The following is a 19036-nucleotide window of genomic DNA, read 5'->3' as shown; positions in this document are numbered from 1 at the left end:
AAATTTACCTTCTTATAGCTTCCATTCATGGGTCTTGATTTTTAGTGGGCTGACACTAAACTTGTCCAATCCGTTTTCCACATGGTAACTCTTAAATTAGTTGAAGGTAGCTATCTAACCCACTCGACCCTTTCAGTCTTTCTACTGGATTTACAGTTCATTGCCTTCCAATTTTCCTTATGTGAGATGGTTTCTGGGCCCTTCAGCATCATGGTAACTGCCCTCTAGACTGATCTATTTTAGCCTCTACACAATTCACACAGTATAAAATTACTTTTTATGTAGAATTAGTTTTGTTGGAAGAATGGAAACACAAGGTTGAGTCAGATGCTTGTGGTCAATCAAAGTGACTAAATGTTTTGCATGTATGTTGGCAAGCTCTATCTCTGCTTTCCTATATTCACAAGTTGATTTTTTTTTAACTTGAATTTAGAGCTTTGCACTTATCACAGTTATTTTTGTCTTAATTGTGTGGTTTATTATTCTAGAATGCTGAAGTCTTTTAGGATTGAGATTCTGCCATCTGACATTTTTAATATTCCCTTTGTATCCATTAACTTTTGCTATATAGTAAACCACCCCAGACTTAGTGAATTTTCAAAAAGCAACTTTGCTTCTAATTCCATGTGTCAGTAATTAGTTTGGACTCAGCTCAATGTCCTTTTAGACTTAACTGGGCTCACTCATGCATCTGTGGTCAGTTGGGAGCTGGTTGGTCTAGAACAACCTCAGCTGTGATGGCTAGTCTCAGCTCTACATGACCTTTCATTCTCCAACAGGCTAGCCTGGGAAAGGGAGGGAATCCCATGACAGCAAATGAAATAAGAAGGCCCCCTGAGTCCTCAGCTCAGGACAGGCACATCATCACCTGCCCCACACTCTATTGGCCAAAATAAATCCCAAGGCCAGCAACATTGAAGGTTGGAAAAATAAACTCTATCTCTTGATGAAAGAACATTCAAAATCACTTTCCAAGGCCTACATGTAGGAAGACACGAAAATTGTCATTTTTGAAATCTGCCACCCTCTTAGAATCATGTCATTTGTGGATTTGATAAGCACACCACCAAAATTACCCCCTTTAAACGTTCATGGGAATTTCAATTTAATAATGTCTAAAAGTAAAGTCCTATGTCATATCACTTTTGCTTATACAATCTAGTTAGACAACCATTACCAATACATGGTAAACAGTAAAAGAAAAAAATAAATGCTAAATGATAACATTCTGTTTCTAAGAGGTATAATTTCAAGGACAGAAAGATCTGTAAGGGCCACCATCAGGAAAATGCTTCTAGATGAGATTAAACTTGGTTTAGTTTTTTTTTTTTTTTTTTTAAAAAAAGCTAAAATCTGAATTGGAAGAAAGGCATTTAGGTTAGGGATTGGCAAGTGTAAAAGCACACAGGATCAGAGAATGGACAAGAGTTACAAGACTGGAGAGTTAACTCTGAAAAAGAGTGGGAGAAGAAAGCATGGCTAAGTGGTGAGGGATCTATAGTAAGAGAATATGAATTTGAATTTGATTTGGTAAGCAGTAGGGGACTATAGATAGTTCTTGAGCAAAAACATAATGTGATTAAAATTTTTGAAGACTAACCTAGCATTAATTTGAATGGAAATTTTTGGAGTCAGGGAAACCATTCATAATAAGCCTTACGGCTTTGCTCTTCTTTTCTTTTCTTTTCTTTTCTTTTCTTTTCTTTTCTTTTCTCTTCTCTTCTCTTCTCTTCTCTTTTCTTTTTTTCCTGATTGAAGCCAAACATCTGATACTATTTTTCCTAAGGTAGAAAAGAAATGGCCCAAATAATTACTTTCACAATAAGTTTCATTTCTACTAACTTAAGGAGCAGGCACAAAGTGCCAACATTTGGAAACAGGCAAGTGTGTTCTTTTTCTTAAAGAAGGGGAAAAGGAAATGTGACTACTTCTGCTTAAATTTGAGTTGTATGTCATGTGTACAGATTTTTCAAGGTTATTTCCTTCAGTGGCAAAATGATGGTTTGCAGAAATAAAAAGCTGACAGTTTCAAGATTCAAAAACTTAGTGATTCAGCAAAACCTTGAGTAATCACAAGAGTGTTAGTTTTCCATTCTGGTATAGAAGTCCTACTCACTGTAAGAGGACGCAACAGACACCTAATTTTCTCAGCTATTCACTCAGACTGAGTCTTACTGTAGGATCTCTGTAGATAATGAAACCACTCTCTCATCAATGTTCTAATGCCAGGACACTGAGAGCATTGGGAAAATTATTAAATGTTTAGAAAACAGTTTAGGATTCCCCCTAGAAAAACACGAATTTGTCAGAATTCCATCACTAGATGGATGATGTGATAAAGACCATTTTGACTGCTTATCTTCAGACCTTCTTGGGACACATCCTTTCTGGAAGAAATCAATCTAAATCTTCATTTAACTTTGTACACCAAAATGAATTCCAAGAATTGAATGTAAATAAATAAATAAATAAATAAATAAATAAAATTTTGGAAAACATCCTGGTGATTCTTTAATGATATTTTATTAGAGTACGACTTTCTTTGCTTAAAAATGTTGGAGCCCTAGGGTGCTAATGGATCTAGGCAACAATTAATGCCTATTAAAACCATTAGCTCTTTGGGAATTTTGTAAAGGATACATCAGGCTGACGTTGCCAAAATCACTAATTAATTTTAACATTGCTAAACGTGGGACACTCAGAAATTATGTGTCTCATGACATTATGCAATAGGAAGTTTATGACACCACCTATGAAGTATTCTCCGTAAAGATATTAAACCTGAAGCTTATCAAATCCGTAAATCTGACTATGACTTGATTGAAAATTTAGTGATAAAGGAATATAGTAAATGACATCACAAGGATAAATCATCCAAACCCAGAAAGCATAATATTCTTTAGGATTAGTGACCTAGTTTCCTCAACGAATAAATGGCCTGGAATAGAAAAAAGAGGGAGAACTTAAAATAACATACCAACCAAATATAGCACATGGATCCTGTTTTAATACGGATTCAAAAATCCAATTCTGAAATGACATTTTTTAAAAATCAGGAAAAACTGAGCGTGATTGGATATCAGACATGAAGGAATTACTGTTAATGTTGATGAGTGTGTTTATTGTATTTTAGAAGCTCTTATCCACTAGAGACATACTCTGACGTATTTATATATGGCATAACATTATATCTGAGATTTACTTTGAAATGCTTCAGCAAAAGAACCCTGGGGAAAGGGGAGAGAATTGATGAAAGAAGAATTGCAGAGTGTTGATAGTTATCGTGCCAAGTAGTAAGACATGTGGGTTTGTTATAATATTCCTGCTTCTTTTGTGTATGTTTGGAAATGCCCATTCAAATTATTTCAAAGTCATTGGAAAAAATCACAAAGGAAAAGGTCAATATGTTCTATTTAAATGAAATTAAGAACTTCTATGCCTTCTTAAACAGCAAGCTGAGGCAAATATTAGTTACAAATATGGCAGACAAGGAATTAACATCTGTTTTTCTACACATACATGCATATGCATATACATGCAGGTTGATAGGAAAAATACTCAGCGTCCAATAGCTAAGTGATATAAACATAGAATTCAGAAGAGGAAATGTAAATTGCTTAAAATGTCAATTTTTTAAAATGTCCTTTTAGAAATAATCATTAAAAAGCAAGCTGAATTATTTAGCACTGCTAAAGCAAGCTGTCCTCCAGAACATCTATGCCTATTTTGTCCTGGAAAACAGTTATTTCCTATGATCAATGAGAAATTTTTGAAAATAGTAGCCTTCTTATTAAATGCCAAAAAAGTGCCGTGTGCTGTACAGTAAGGACTATTTTGGGAAAGTCTTTCTAACACTTCTTCAGTGCTGATAAAATCCCAGCCAAGAATTTCTGCTGGGGCTGGAGAGATAGTGTTTCAGATGAACTCAGGGAGTGGGTTATGACAAGGAAGGGCTTCACAGGGTGTTTCTAGGGGTGATGACAATGTTCTTCTTAATTTGGTTGATAGCCATATGGGTGTTCCTTTATAACTACTTATTAAACTATACATACAGATTTTATGCCCTTTTTGGTAAATGCATTTTATTTTATAATACAACTTTTTTTTTTTTAGAGTAAACTTCGACAAGTGTGGTCACCCTTGAGTTGAGTTGCTTTATGTGGTGATTGGCTCCAAATCACCTCAAGTGACCAAAGTGGATATAACTGCTTTAGAATAGAGTCCAGCATAACAGTAGGGTGGGAGCTCAATAATGGTAGAAGCTATTTCCCGAGAGGAACTCTTAACTCATGTTTGGCTATTTGGTTTCCCCAGAGGCATTACTGGCTGTTGCAGGGGTGTCCAGTTCTGGAACTACCCTAAAATATAGTACTCCGGGAATACTAGTACTAGTAGATAGTACTGCAAGAATTCTCTGAGAAGGTTTTTTTTTTTTTTCAAAAAATCACATCCATATGGGATGTTTTTAAGGACCAGAAGAACTCCATATGTATGATAAATTAAGATACTGTCCTCAGAATTTCTACGAATGGACACACTCTGAGATGGCTTTCTAATGGTGAAGATGGATTTATTCTTAACTGTTTTAATCTTCCTACCTAGCTCTTCCAGGGGAAGATGGGAGGCTTGAATAAAACAGTGGATGATTAGATTAAGCTATGATATTCAAAAATCAACCAAGTTCCTTCTCTAACATTAACTTTCGGCTCTATGATTCTGGTGCAATTTGTAATTGATATGTCCAGAAGGCTTGCGTGCTAAGCAATCATATCTGGTCAAGATCAAATCCTATTCTTAGTATCAAGTGCTCAACAATAATTTGTTGACTATTGTCATGCAAAAAAAAAAATATAAAAACAACCCAAGAATACCAAGGAAAGATGTTACCATTTGTTGATAAAATTGTGGAGATAATCTATTTTAAAGTTGTTTTTAGAAAACCTACTAAATGTCTCAGACAAATAGGAAAATATAAATATAATAATAATTAATCTTTAATGGCTTCTAATAATTAAGTACTTCCTTTATCATTTAGAATAAGTAACTAAGGCTTTTCATGAAACCGTACAGCTCTCATTATGTTCTATAATTTTCTCTTCCCACTTCTTTTCCTAATCTCCACCAACTTTATCAACTTACCTGGGACCAGGGTGGTATATTTTATCTTCAAGAAAGTCTCTTCCAGGGACAAGAGATTTAATCTTTAAGTTTCATCCATGAGTTTGGAATGTTAATTAATGACAAATAGAAATGTCATTTGATTATTTACAATAGAATTTGGATGTCTTTTCTTGTTTTTTTTTTTTTTTTTTTTTTTTTTAAACTCTTTTTCTGATTATGGAAGTAATACTTTATTTTTCCTCATTATGGGTAATTTGGAAAAATCAGGGAATGTCAAAAAGGAAACGAAAATTTCCACAATCCAAAGACAACCATAGTTAATATTTTGTTGTATTTTCTTTCCATGTGTGCACGCATTTGTGTTATATAACTTAGATAATTCAGCGTATGTAGTTCGTCTTTGCTAGTTCATGCACCTTATTCATTTTAGCTTCATATTTTCATGAGCATTTTACAATGTCACTAAATAGATTTCAAATATCTCAATTTTAATAACTAATATTTGAGTGTATTACTATAGCTTAAGTTATTTTTACCAACAACCAATTCTGGACATTTTGGTAGTTTCTAATTTTTGTCATTATAAATAATGTTAAAATAAATGATGAACATACTTATATGTAGATCTGTGTATGTTTCTCTGATTACTTCCTTACAATTATTCCTAGAAATGAATAACAAAGGTTAGAAATAAAATTTTATAATATGTATTACCTAATTAGTTTTTGAAAGTATATTCAGTCTATGTTTTTACTAGCAATATTTAAGAATGCCAATCTCATTATACCTCCATCAGCACTGAATATTATAATTTCTTTCTTTTTTTTTTTTTGAGACAGAGAAGTCTCACTGTCTTGCTCAGGCTGGAGTGCAGTGGCCCAATCTTGGATCACTGCAACCTCCATCTCCCAGGTTCAAGTGATTCTCCTGCCTCAGCCTCCCTAGTAGCTGGGATTACAGGCACGGGCCACCACGTCCAGCTAGTTTTGGTATTTTTGGTAGAGATGGGGTTTTGCCGTGTTTGTCAGGCTGGTCTTGAGCTCCTGACCTTCAGTAAGCTACATGCCTTGGCCTCCCAAAGTGCTGGGATTACAGCCATGAGCCACTGTGCCCAGCCTGAATATTATAATTTTTAACCTTTGCTAGTTCAATAAATTAAGTCTCATTGTTTTCATTTGCTATTATTTATTTAGTAGTGGGGTTTATTTTTTCCTATGACTGTTTTTTATATGTCTGCATCTGTATAATACATGTTCATTTCCTTGATCCATTCTTCTATTCGAACTTTAGTATTTTAATACTGACTTTAAAAAAATATATGTGACAGGGATAAAAAAGAAATATATTAAATCATATATTTGTTTAATTGTGGAATTGTTTCGTAATCTCTCCACCTTTCCCCTTCTCTCTTTTCTGTTCCTCATTTCTCTGCTCATAAGGGGGAATGTTGAACTCTGCTGATTAGAGTGAGGTGGGGTTGGGAGAGTATAGGCTAAATTGATAAACATAAGAAAAAGCATGGACATATATTTTTAAAAAATTAGATGTGGAAATATAGAGATACCTGATTGGGGGCTGGGGGAATATTTATGAAAACAGCAATAGGTTGGAGCTACTTAGCAGGAGGGATAAGAGGAAGATAAGAAAAAAGCCAGGATGGGCTACAGTTTGGGTACAAGATAATAAGGAGTATGAGCAGCTGCTCTGATTAATGAGGCTTTGATGAAAGGGATGGGCAAAGAGGATTTTTAATAAATTTTACTGTGTTTCATGCAGTGAAATCTCTTGTTTCCTGCTATTAATACCTCTGCTCCTCCAAACAAAACAAAACAGTCTTTAATAAAGTGTCTGCAATGCTCTTCAAGGTCACGGGATTTCATCTGTGTTTTGTTTGGATGTGTCCTTGGGGTAGGATGGGCCTTACCAGGAGTTTGAAAAGCCCAGGTTTATTATTTAGGTTAAACTCACATAATAAATATAAATAATCCTGTCATATTTTAAAACAAATATTTCCCCTATTGTCTGTTTTATCTTTTAAGGCTTTCATAAAACTTTATGAAGATGATATACATGCAAATGTTTCTCACTGGGCGTAAAAGATGAATTGGTTGAGATTTAAAAAATAGGGTTTTTTAATACTGCTTTAGAGTCTAGGAGGTAGATATAGAAACTTGTCATAGACACTCTAGGAGGTGGATATAGAAACTTATAAAACTTAGACTGAAAAAAAGGTCTCTTCTATCTAGGAAATAATTTTTTTAATCAAATATATAGCATTAGACACACATATAATACAGTGAGGTTTGAGGAACCTTCCCCTGGGCCTCTTCCAGTGACACAGGTAACTTGGGTTAATTCTGTCATAGTCATGCTTCAGTATCTGCAGGGATTGGTAACAGGACCCCTGCAGATAGTAAAAGCTGAGGTCCCTGCTGTATGCTAAAGTCCCTGGTACAAAATGGTGTAGTACAGTCGACCTTCCTATCTCTGAAAAAAGATAAGGCAAAACACTCAATAAAAGAAGACTTCATATTCAGAGATGCCACTGCTCCTTTCATTAAATGGTGGGTAGGCCAGCTGTATCATGCTTCTACTGTATTACACTTTTTGACATCTAAATAAGTATCTATATCTATATATCTCTGTCTCTATATGGTTAAATCTACAGGTGGATGTGTGTGTTTACTGAAGTGACCCAATATCATCACCTTTCTTTACTTCTGATTTTTCTGTGATGTCAGTATTTACATTTAACACTGAAACAATTATGGAATAAATGACTTTGATGTATAGGATGAGGTGAGGATTGAGGTTGATGTTTTCCTCCAGATTTTTTTTTTTTTTTTTTTTTTTTTTTGAGACGGAGTCTCGCTCTGTTGCCCAGGCTTGAGTGCAGTGGCTGGATCTCAGCTCACCGCAAGCTCTGCCTCCCGGGTTTACGCCATTCACCTGCCTCAGCCTCCCGAGTAGCTGGGAATACAGGCACCCGCCACATCGCCCGGCTAGTTTTTTGTATTTTTTTAGTAGAGACGGGGTTTCACCGTGTTAGCCAGGATGCTCTCGATCTCCTGACCTCGTGATCCGCCCATCTCGGCCTCCCAAAGTGCTGGGATCCAGATTTTTTTTTATGTCATCATTGGAAAGTTAATTCATTCCCTGTTAGTTTATGATACCAAGAAAAGAAAAATAGCTCAGAGCAGTCTGAACTGAGATATACAAAATTTATCAGGCCCAGAGACATGAGTATGGGACTTCAGCCCCGTATTCATGCCTGGGGATAATTATTTAAAGCCATTTTTCCTCCTAACTGCCTCACTCATTATCTTCATGTTCCTGGAAATTGTGATACAAAAACCAATATATAGTCAATTAATAGTTTATATTAACTTAATATAAATTCTCGTTAAATACCTTAAGAACTACTACTTCTATTTTCCATAAAAACCCACCTATAACTACCACAAATCAGAGTGTATATTCAAGACAACTTAAATTTATCCATCAGGTGACCATTCTCAAGCTTTAGATGATGATTAAGTATTTAGTTTTTTATAAACTATATAGGGAAACAAGACAGGTATGCCCATTAAGACCACTAAATATGGAGTTTGTTATAGACTCTATATTTAATCATGTTTTCTAGGCCAGGCACAGTGGCTCATGCATGTAATCCCAGCACTTTGAGAGGCCTAGGCGGGTGGGGATCACTTGAGCTCAGGAGTTCGAGCCCAGCTGGGGAACAGGGTGAAACCTGGTCTTTACCAAAAATAAAAAAAATAAAAAAAATAAAAATAAAAAAAATCAGTCCAGTGTGGTGATATGCATCTGTGGTCCCAGCTACTCAGGAGGCTGAGGTAGGAGGATCATTTGAGCCCAGGAGGTGGAGGTTGCAGTGAGTCAAGATTGCACCACTGTACTCCTGCATGGGTGAAAGTGAAACTTTACCTAACACACACACACACACACACACACACACACACACACACACACACATTTTCTAAATCTCGTTATTTATGGTTGACAGTACACAAAACAACTTGTGAATTTTAAATATGTATTTTGAATCTGGTCACCATACTGAACCTTTAAAACATTAATTCTAATGTTTTATTCACTCTCCTGGGCTTTCTAAAGAGATGTATATCTGTATAGCTAGAAATAAAATATCTAGAAAAGAGATAAAATCAATTTCACGTTTTATATTTTGATTGGAAGATTTTCCAGGAAAGTTTTTATAATATTGGAAAATAATAGCCAGCTCATAGCTAATTATGGAACACCAGAGACATTCCTATCTAACTCTGATGTCATTAAGACCACTTTTTATGGCAGACACATTACAGATATCATTTAATATTCTCATTAACTTAGTAAGGGAGGCATCACTAATACAAAATACATTTAACCTTGATTAAATACATAATTCATCAATGATGCTATATTATAGATGAGGAAATCAAAACATGAAATGGTGAGGACCTTGCCAAGGGTTAAACAGGCAGTGGGATTTGAACCCAAGTCTGTGATGTTCTGTGATGTTCTGATCTGTTCAATAGACCTCGTTGCCTATTTGTCCTTCCAGCAAAAGTAAAGCACTCCATTTGGAGTGTAAGTATATTTAAATTTTATAAAATGCTTTTACATACTTCATTTTCTATTCTCTCAGAATTAATGCTTAAGTAGGTCCGCAATACATTTTAAATCATATGAATAAACACAAAAACTTTATGTCACTTACCTTATAGGTGGTTTAGCGACATCACAGTGTCTGTCACCAACTCCCTGAAAAAGACAAGGCAAAGCACTCAAAGACTACTTCCTATTCAGAGATGCCTTTGCCTCTTTAATTAAAACAGTGATTGTGTCTCTGCTGTATTCAATAATACTGAATTGGGGTAATTTTATGAGAGAATTGGTGTGAGTTCAGGGGTTTGGGAGAAACCCAGATTAGAAAGACTAATTGTCCTATCATGTTGAGAAAAAGGAGCTAGTGGAGAATTTTCAAGTTACCATGTGGATAAAATTTGTGTGAGGGAAGGGGATAGAATTTTTTTTTCTTAAGCAATCCAAATTTGCAAAGGACAACATTTGATATCATATTTTGAATGGAGTCTAGATTCCTCATAGCTTGCTGGAGGCTTTACCAAGCATTGGTGATACCATTGCTTGAGCTGATACCATTTCGTCTATGAACTGATACCACTTTGACCTTTCTTAGAAAGATAATAATGGCATTTTATATTCTTTTAATCTTTCTATTAGAAAATGTAGATTTAGAGTTAAGGTGCACGTGTTGTTCCTGTATGCCGAACCTGCTCATCTGAACTTCACAGTGGCCTTTGTCCCGGATTTTCTTGTTCCATGACTAAGATCAGGTTAGGGTGGGGCTATGTCTGAATTATGATGGCATGGGGAAGCTGGAGAATACCCACTGTGCCCTCATAAAAACATTTGTAATGGGTTAAGTTAGGAAAACAGCACTCAAGAGACTTTTTTGAAGTCAGGCTGAATTTCTCCATGTTAAATTCTACTGATTAAGCTGTGTAGTTCTGTGTGTGTGTGTTTGTGTGTCTGTGTGTGTGTGTGTGTGTGTGTGTGTCCTCTTCTGGCAGGTAAAACGATCCTTGAAAGAATGCTGGAGATTTTCCAGAATCCTTTGGGTAACTTCTGGTCTTAGATTTTTTAATACCAGGAATAATTCTAACAGAAATCAGCTTCACTGTCATTCAGGTTCTTTATATAATGTATCCTACTATACATTATTATTTAGCCATTGAAAACTATGCATCTAAACCATATGCAGTAACTTGGGGAAATAGTTTATAATCATCAATAAAATATCTTAATTCAAATTTAAATTGAGTCAGATCTCTTTTGGTTGCCAGTAACATTGACCTAGCTCAGATAAAAGGACTTTTATTTTAAGTATGTTTCAGGAGCCTCATGAGAATCAATGCATAGGAGTCAACAACAGATAGACCTCTTGGAAACTGAATCTGGAAAATTACTAAGCACAAAGGTCTTCTCTCAGGCTACTAGATTTTCCTCTCGAGCCTTCTCCCTGCATGCCTACTCCATATTTCTCGCTCTACCACTTCAACCTCCTCCCCTTAAACGTAATTTTGCTATCATCATAACTTCAGTGTGCACATTGTTCAAAATGTTTTCCTTAGCTTCTATTATATCATGCATCTGCTCATCTCAACCTCATTACTAATTGATTTCATTTCTCAATCTCCCAATTCCAAATTCCTAAATTGAGTGGTCTAGCTCATTTTTTTGTTTGTTTCAGTCAAACCACAACTTCTAGGTCCTTTGTTAGTTAGAATGGACTGTGGTTGTATCCAGTGTCCAGAGAGGTCAGGTCACGTTGGTGTAAGGTATGTACGCCCAGGCTGGAGGAGCCCCAGGTGAACAAAAATGTCTAGTATTTAAATATTATGTAGAAATATGTATAGAAAATAGAATTAGAAAAATAACAGCAGTTGTTTTTAGGTAGTGATTTTACAAAGATTTTTATTTTGTCTAATTTTTCTTTAATGAATCATTTTATAATCACAAACATTGTAAACTTCATGCATAAAAACATGTTTAGAAGAATGATAATGTTAAAACTAAAAGAGACTTCAGGATGATTTAATTCAGCACCACCTCAATTTATAAAAGTTGAAACAAGCCCACATAGATTAAATGACTTGTCCAAAGTCACAGAGCAAGGGAGTGGCCAAGCTATGAGTTTTCCAGCTCTTATTCTGAAAGGATCTCAGCTGCACATGATACTGCCTTGCCTGAACCAAATGAGATAAATGCCTCTGATTGCAAGTCAGAGCCTGTAGGTAGCAGATCTCTGAGCGTGCCATATACCTGTAAACTGTGCTCTACATCTTTAGAGCTTGGAAGTTTGTTAAAATAACACCTTGTTGACTTAAAGCAGAACTCTAATCTCTAGGTTTCATTAAACCATCATTTTGCTATGAGGTACATTTTGTTAAGGGCTTCTATTTATACAGTTCAAATTCAGCTCCGTTTCATGTTAAAATAATACCGACAGGAGAGAAGCAAAAGAAGAATAAGGGAATTTCCAGATGTGAAGTACAGTCTCACTCTGTGCTTGTGTCTGTCTCTCCACTCGGGTGGTTTTGGGTTCCTGCTCTCCAGTGTGTTTCCTCTTGATGGATTAACATGATCTCTTAAGAAAAGAATAAAGTTTTTTGAGGTAAGGGTGAAGTAGAGATTGGGAGGAACATAAAATGAGATCGACATTGTGGAAGAAAAGGAAAGGAAAGGTAGAAGTCTCTTAAGGTTCCATTTGAAAACAGGACTTCAAACTGAAATGAAATACCATCGCTTAAAGAAAAGATTCCTACACAGTTTGAAACTTCTCCAGCTTTTAACCTAAAGCAAACAAAAGCCCTGAGGCATTTAGTCATTTCTGGGCATCAAAATGCTGAAAGATAATTCTGGCTCAAAGGCACTTAGAACACGTAAATTTCCCCTGCATGGAGCCTTAGAGAAGCTGAAAATAGGATTCAGATAGAAGTTCCTGGACTTGATTTTGAGTTTATTTAGTATTTATTTCACCGTTGGTTTAGGAGAGGATAAGCTAATACAATGTATGTCACATGAATGACAGACTCAAGACTGAAGAAGTCTCAGTAGTCTATAATGATAGCTTGAAATATTATGCAAAACAACTTGAGATGAAAATTTTTAAATGTAAATAAATGTAAAGTCCTAAACTCAGAAACAAAAACTAGTCACACAAATAAAGGATAGGCTGATGTTGTGTAACAGTAATTGACATAAAAACATCTTCGAAGTGTCAGTTAATATCAAGCTTAATATAAGTCAAGCATGTACAAGACAATGATCATAGAAAAAAAGTCTAAAATAATTTTTTTTCCGGTTTTAGTATTTCATATTAGAAAAATGGCATAAGCAGACTGGAAGATGCCCAAAATAGGGAGGAGGGCCTGTAAACCATGTCTTAGAGAATATGAATGTTTATTTTGGATGAGGATATTCAGTTTGGGGGAATGAGAGGGAAGGAACACATAATAATATTTTTCAGATATTTGAAGGATCTTCATAAAGTTAGAGGGCTTTTATATAGATACAAAGCATTGAATTTACGGGAGGCAGAATTCACTTCCAAATGAGGAGGATCATTTATATAATGATCAAATCTATGCCCTAACCGGAATGAGTTACCGTGTGACATGGTGTCTTCTCTATTATTAGAAGAGTTTAAGCAGAGGTTAAAGAATGTGTTAGATAATGGTGGGATTTCTTATAAGACTATGATATGACATGTGTATGACTTAACAGTCATTTAAATTGTTTTTTATTCTTTTCCATCATTTATTTGGCAAGATATATCACTGCCTTTACTTAAAGGTAGACATTGGCTAAATTTGGATAATAAAATGACTTAATAACAGCCAATAAACCAGCCTGACCCCATGCATTCCATAAGTAACAAGTTTGCTTATACTTGTGGAAATGCAATGAGACTTGTGAACTCTTTTTTTACAATTCTCTCAACAAACATTTATTGAACATCTACCACATACCAGGCCGGCACTATGGCAGAGTCCAAGACACAAACATGGATTTCCTACAATTCAGGTGTATTTGGGGCTATTACCCAAATAACATGCAGGATGGTATATTCTTAATACTAAAATGAACTTCTGTTTTAAACTTTTCTTGATTTAATGTTACCCCATCTTGTTAGATGCTTTGACATCCTTAGGTGAAAGTTGTTCTTACGTACTTTAGTGAACCATTTGTAACATTTTAGTAACTTTCAGCTGAAACCCTTTAATGTCTGCCAGTTAAGAAAAATGGTTTTCCTACATTCTTTTAAAGTGAAGTAGAAAACAAATGTGTGTGAACAGTATTTGTTACAGGCATCTTCCTCTACCCTGCTGTCTTCCAATATCTAGCAGGTTTATTCAGGTGCTTATACCTAAGTTATCTTTTTATCTTACTAGTTGAGCTAGTGAAATTTCAGTTCTGAAGAAATCTCATATAATTAGAGGCTCTTTGATCTGGAGTACTCCACAGTTAATGTGTGAGCAGATGTTGGCCTGCATTAAGCACTAAGATAAAAAAAGAGTTAAATGGGAGGTTAACTTTGCAGGCTTCAGTGGTATCCAGCTGGTTCTGAATGTCCACTTAGACATGAGGCAATTGGCAAATTAGGTTCCAGTGTTATTTGCTCTTTGATTACTTTGCAACTAGCTGCTTTCTTTCTATGTATGTATGTATGTATGTGTATCTCTCTCTCTTTTTTTTTTTTTTTTGCAAATTACATCAAGTTCTTGCTTTTGTTGTTTAAAGCAATCTCTGAACTTGCATTCAATTTGCTAAATCACCACATTCCCATCTGGGTGTGTAGGTTCAGGGGGTGGAGCTAGGGGAGAAGTCCTTGACCAAATCTATGTTGCTACTCTTGAGCTGAAATGTGATCCTTTTCAGCAAAAGACAAGACAGACTAATTCCCCATATGGAGAAGAGCCAGGCCGCTTAGCAAGCTGGACACGTCTTCACCATTCCTTGTTGCTTAGGGTTGGCTGTCTAATGAATCTGTGTTCTGAGGACTCAAGTATGAGAGCTATGTTCTTAGAAACATTCATAACCACTTTTCTGAATACCCTTCCTCTTAATTCCACAAGACAGCACAGTTGAGGGTCAGTTGCTTTATTTGAGAATATCCAATGACTATTTTAAAATAATCATTATAATCAAATACTCTTTTTGTTTGAACAACATGTATCAGCACTTGAACAGAAGCCACCACTGGTTAAACTCACACTCTATCACCAATGGCACAACTATGGAAAATCAGATAGAGTGCAGTAATAATGGTGAAATAGAGTGTCCCTAGATTATATGACACTTTCCTACTTACCTAATGCAATCTTATAAAATATGGGAAGGATCCCTTTTCAAAGCTGTCTGTTTACATTAATAAAAAGAGAAATATTAGATTTCTTCAGCAGTGGCTGGGATCCAAGAAGAATCACTGGTTTATATCTTTCCAGTCCTGGTGATCCCCAGGCAGAGGTTGGTTGAAATACCCATGCCAAGTGGTGTTAGAGGAGTTCCTTCTAGTGATACTACTCTTTCCTGGTTATGCTGGAAAGAGCACCTTCATAGTCCTCCCTGCTGTTATGTCTGGACCCTGGCTCTTGTATAAGACAGGCTTGTGACTTCATTCACTGCAGCAGAAGTCACATCAGTCTACTCACAGTTCCTTGCAGTATTTAACAGTTATGTCAAAATGAGCAGAGTAAGAGCACACTCAAAAAGATCCATATGACTTTTATTTGTTTTTAAAAGTTTTCATCTAAAGCAGAATAGGGAGGGTGCATGTAAATAACTCTCCAAGAATGACTCTACTTTTTTGGTGTGTAATGGAACATCTTCAGTACTGCTATCCCTACCAGATTGTCCCATCCTTTCAGCTGAGCCCTTGCTCATATCATCCAGCATGATACTATCAACACAGATAAGTTTCAAGGCCACAATTTCTGAAAGTCAGCTGAGGGAACTACAAAATTTATTGCTGGAAATTCCCAGGTACCACTCCTATATGTATGGCGCTGTGATTGTTAACGTGAGGGATGGAGCAAGAAGCACTGATGCTATTTTGTGTACTTATTAAGGAAGTTCTAAAGTCCTGAGAGAGCCAGGTAGGTTCTGGTCTAAAGATTCTTAATCACTTTCTGTGGCTTTACTATAGTGCTGCACCTTTATATTTCTCTCAGATTTTACTCCAGACTATTAGGTGTAGATTCTGGCTAAAACATTTTCTTCTTTTAAATAGTTTTCAGAAGTCTTGCATATAGCATGGTCAAGATAAAATATGCATGTCTAAGGAATTAAAACTGTTCATAGGCCATGAGTATAAATGTCTTGCTTATAAATGATGAATTCTAGGGAGGAAATCATGCTATTGTTTCAAGGGACTCTGATTGTTGTCCTCTTGTAGTTTGGCATGAATCATTCTGAGCTCCTACCAATTAAATGTACATTCTTATTATCATAACAAGATGAACCAGAGGCTTTCAAACATCAAAATATCTGTTGGAGCTGGCATACAATAAACTAAGGTTCACCTTTCCAGATGGTTCTGGACATCAACTTTAGGTATAATATCCCTTCCAACCTCAATAAAGCATTCAACAAAAGACTCCAAAACTTACCATACTTGATGATGAATCTAAATAGGACATTGAAAACCCAAAGGCACTAGCCAGTGAGACTGTATTAAAACATGCAAATGAATTTGCAGATATTAATAATGGTGTTATCTCCAAATTTAGACCAGCCAAATTCACACACCAGTGAGAACCAAACAGGTTTTGCATTAGGGCTGGTCCCCATCTCCTCCCACTTGCAAGTGGAGTCTCGAAGCAGTGTTTCCTCTACCCTGCTGGGTGAACAGAAGCCTAGTGCCCATGTAAGCCCTGAGCTACAGCCTCCCCTAACCTTTATGACCATGGTGACTCTGCCTCCCTGGCCCTCCTACTAGGCCTACTTCCTTTTAACTCTTCAGCCCTACATAACTTTCTCAGCTAGTTTCTATGGGACCGTTTTTCATTGAATTAGGACCTCCTCACTGGTCTCACCTTGGGCTTTCAGGCTTACTGGATAATCCTACCATGGCTACTGAGGGCAGATACCTCAAAATCTGAACAAGATGACCTCTAAGATCCATTTTTTTTTCCTCTGACCACTGAGTCTAGCCCAGATTTTATTGGAGTTACTCACCCTTTCAATACTTGCTTTGATCTAATAATGCTACCCTGCTGTGTAGTAGACTTTTCCAAGGGCCCTGACTTGGTGCTGCTTCAGTCTTTCCTCCTAGGCAAAAGTTTCTATCAGAGCGTGACCTAGGCTAAACTATATATGAAATCTAGAAATGCATTTTATAACACACAGGTAGAGGGTACTTTCCAAGAGCATCAGTGATCTGGAGCATTTTAGATATTCTTACAGATAAGAGACTGCAGAAGGTAGCCATTAACATTCTGTTTGTCGATTCAAGGGCATGTCAAGCTTGAACAAATATGCCTTGCAAAATTTATTAAATTGTAAGCCAGGAGTATGTTGTAAAAGTCACATCACATGGACTTAGTTAATCTTTATTATTCTGTAATGTAAAATATATGAATTGGATCTATTCAGTGGGCATAGAGCCATAGGTCTCAAAAAAATTCACTAATAGCTGTTAAATGATTCTGCTGTAATGAGTGTCAGGAAAAGTTGATTCTTGTTACACTTTTTCAACAATACAAAAAATACTGTATCCCGGGGTCCTTTGCTAAAGTTGGGGGGCTATATAGCCACAATTTTCATTGCTGAAATGTCGGTGTGAACACATAGAATTGGCTTTTTCAGAGAAAAGCTTCCACTTAACCATGTGAGGGGCCTATGAAAATCTCTTGGAAAGGGAAACAGTTCACAGGGAGAATGAATGTTTAGTTAAATCACCTGAAGAGACCAACTGTACAAAGTTACCAACAGATACACTACCTGGTTATTATTTAAGAAAACTGGAGTTTCCAAGTAGGATCTATGCTATTACTTTTGGAACCCACCAATGTTTGAATATTGGAAAAAAATATATTTCGTTTGAAGAAATGATTGGTGGCTGAGCTCTGGAGGTAGTATAATGTAAAGCAGTAGTCCTCAAGTGTTCCAGTGCATGAGAATCACCTAATGGGCTTCTTGCAAATGCAGATATCAGGCCCTACCGTGAGACATTCTGGTTCAGTAGATTTGGAGTGAGGCCCTATAGTCTGTCTGCAAAATAAGTACCCAGGTGATTTTGATGCCAGCTCCATGAAACACTTCTGAAAAAATGAGGAAAGAGCATGGATTTTGATAGTGGACAGAAGTAGACAAATCCTAATTTAGCCACTTATTTGTTTGTAGTCTTAGGCAAGTTCCTGCACTTTCTGAGTCTCAGTGTCCTTATCTGTAAAATGAGGATATAATACTCCCATAGGGTTGTTGTAAATATAGAATAAAGTTTGTATAGAAAGCACATGCAGCATGTAGTAGGTATTTAGTAAATGTTAGCCTTCTACCAAAAAGTTCTGCCAGGGTTTATAAAAAGTAGAATGATAAAATGAGACTTGCAGAGGAACTGTAAGTCTATTATTAGTACATGACTGTGTAGTTTATTGTCCAAACTGGGACACTTTTGAAAATTAAAGGGAGGTTCTAATAATACTTTTTGTTTTTAGAGATGGAGTCTCCTTCTGTTGCCCAGGCTGGAACACAGTGGCATGATCATAGCTCACTGCAGGCTTGAACATGTTGGCTCAAGTGACCCTCTTGCCTCAGCATCCCAAGTATCTGGGACTGCTGGAGCATACTACCATGCCCAGTCTGCCATCAATAATTATGCTAAGGCAGCCAGTATAAACCCAGGACTGTATAGTCACCTTAATTATCGGTAAGATAAAAGATCATATATTTGCATTGACTAAGCTCAATCTACTTGATATAGTTCAGATGATTCCCCCTCTCCAAATCTCATGTTGAAATGTGATCTCTGGTGTTGGAGGTGGGGCCTGGTGTGAGGGTTTTGGGTCATGGGGGTGGATCTCTCATGAATGACTTTGTGCCACCTTTGTGGTAATAAGTGAGTTCTCACCTTGTTAGTTCACATGAGATCTGATTATTTAAAAGAGCCTGGCATCTCTCTTGTTCTGCCTTTTCTTTCTGCCATGAGTAAAAGCTTCCTGAGGCCTCACCAGAAGCAGATTCTGGTGCCATGCTTCTTGTACATTCTGCAGAGCTCTGAACCAAATAAACTTCTTTTCTTGATAAATTATGCAGCTTCGGATATTCCTTTATAGAAACACAAAATGGACTAACACATTACTCTCCATGA

At 36.3% G+C, this 19036-nt stretch overlaps 1 protein-coding gene and 1 long non-coding RNA gene across 4 annotated transcripts in view; one reads left to right on the top strand and one right to left on the bottom strand.

The window, feature by feature from the left end:
• RASGEF1B (RasGEF domain family member 1B) overlaps positions 1-19036 on the top strand; it is a 615892-nt gene that overhangs the window by 447235 nt on the left and 149621 nt on the right. The gene's annotated exons all lie outside the window — the stretch shown is intronic.
• LOC126954591 (uncharacterized) lies at positions 1315-10499 on the bottom strand. Its single transcript, XR_007725650.1, has 2 exons — positions 9860-10499; positions 1315-1781 (listed from the first exon to the last, which is right to left on the bottom strand). It is a non-coding gene; the product is annotated as an uncharacterized LOC126954591 (long non-coding RNA).

Source organism: Macaca thibetana, chromosome 5 (genome assembly GCF_024542745.1).
Source record: "Macaca thibetana thibetana isolate TM-01 chromosome 5, ASM2454274v1, whole genome shotgun sequence".
Lineage (NCBI taxonomy): Eukaryota > Metazoa > Chordata > Mammalia > Primates > Cercopithecidae > Macaca > Macaca thibetana.
Note: the sequence above shows the minus strand (reverse complement) of the source record. Positions and strands in the feature narration are given on the sequence as shown.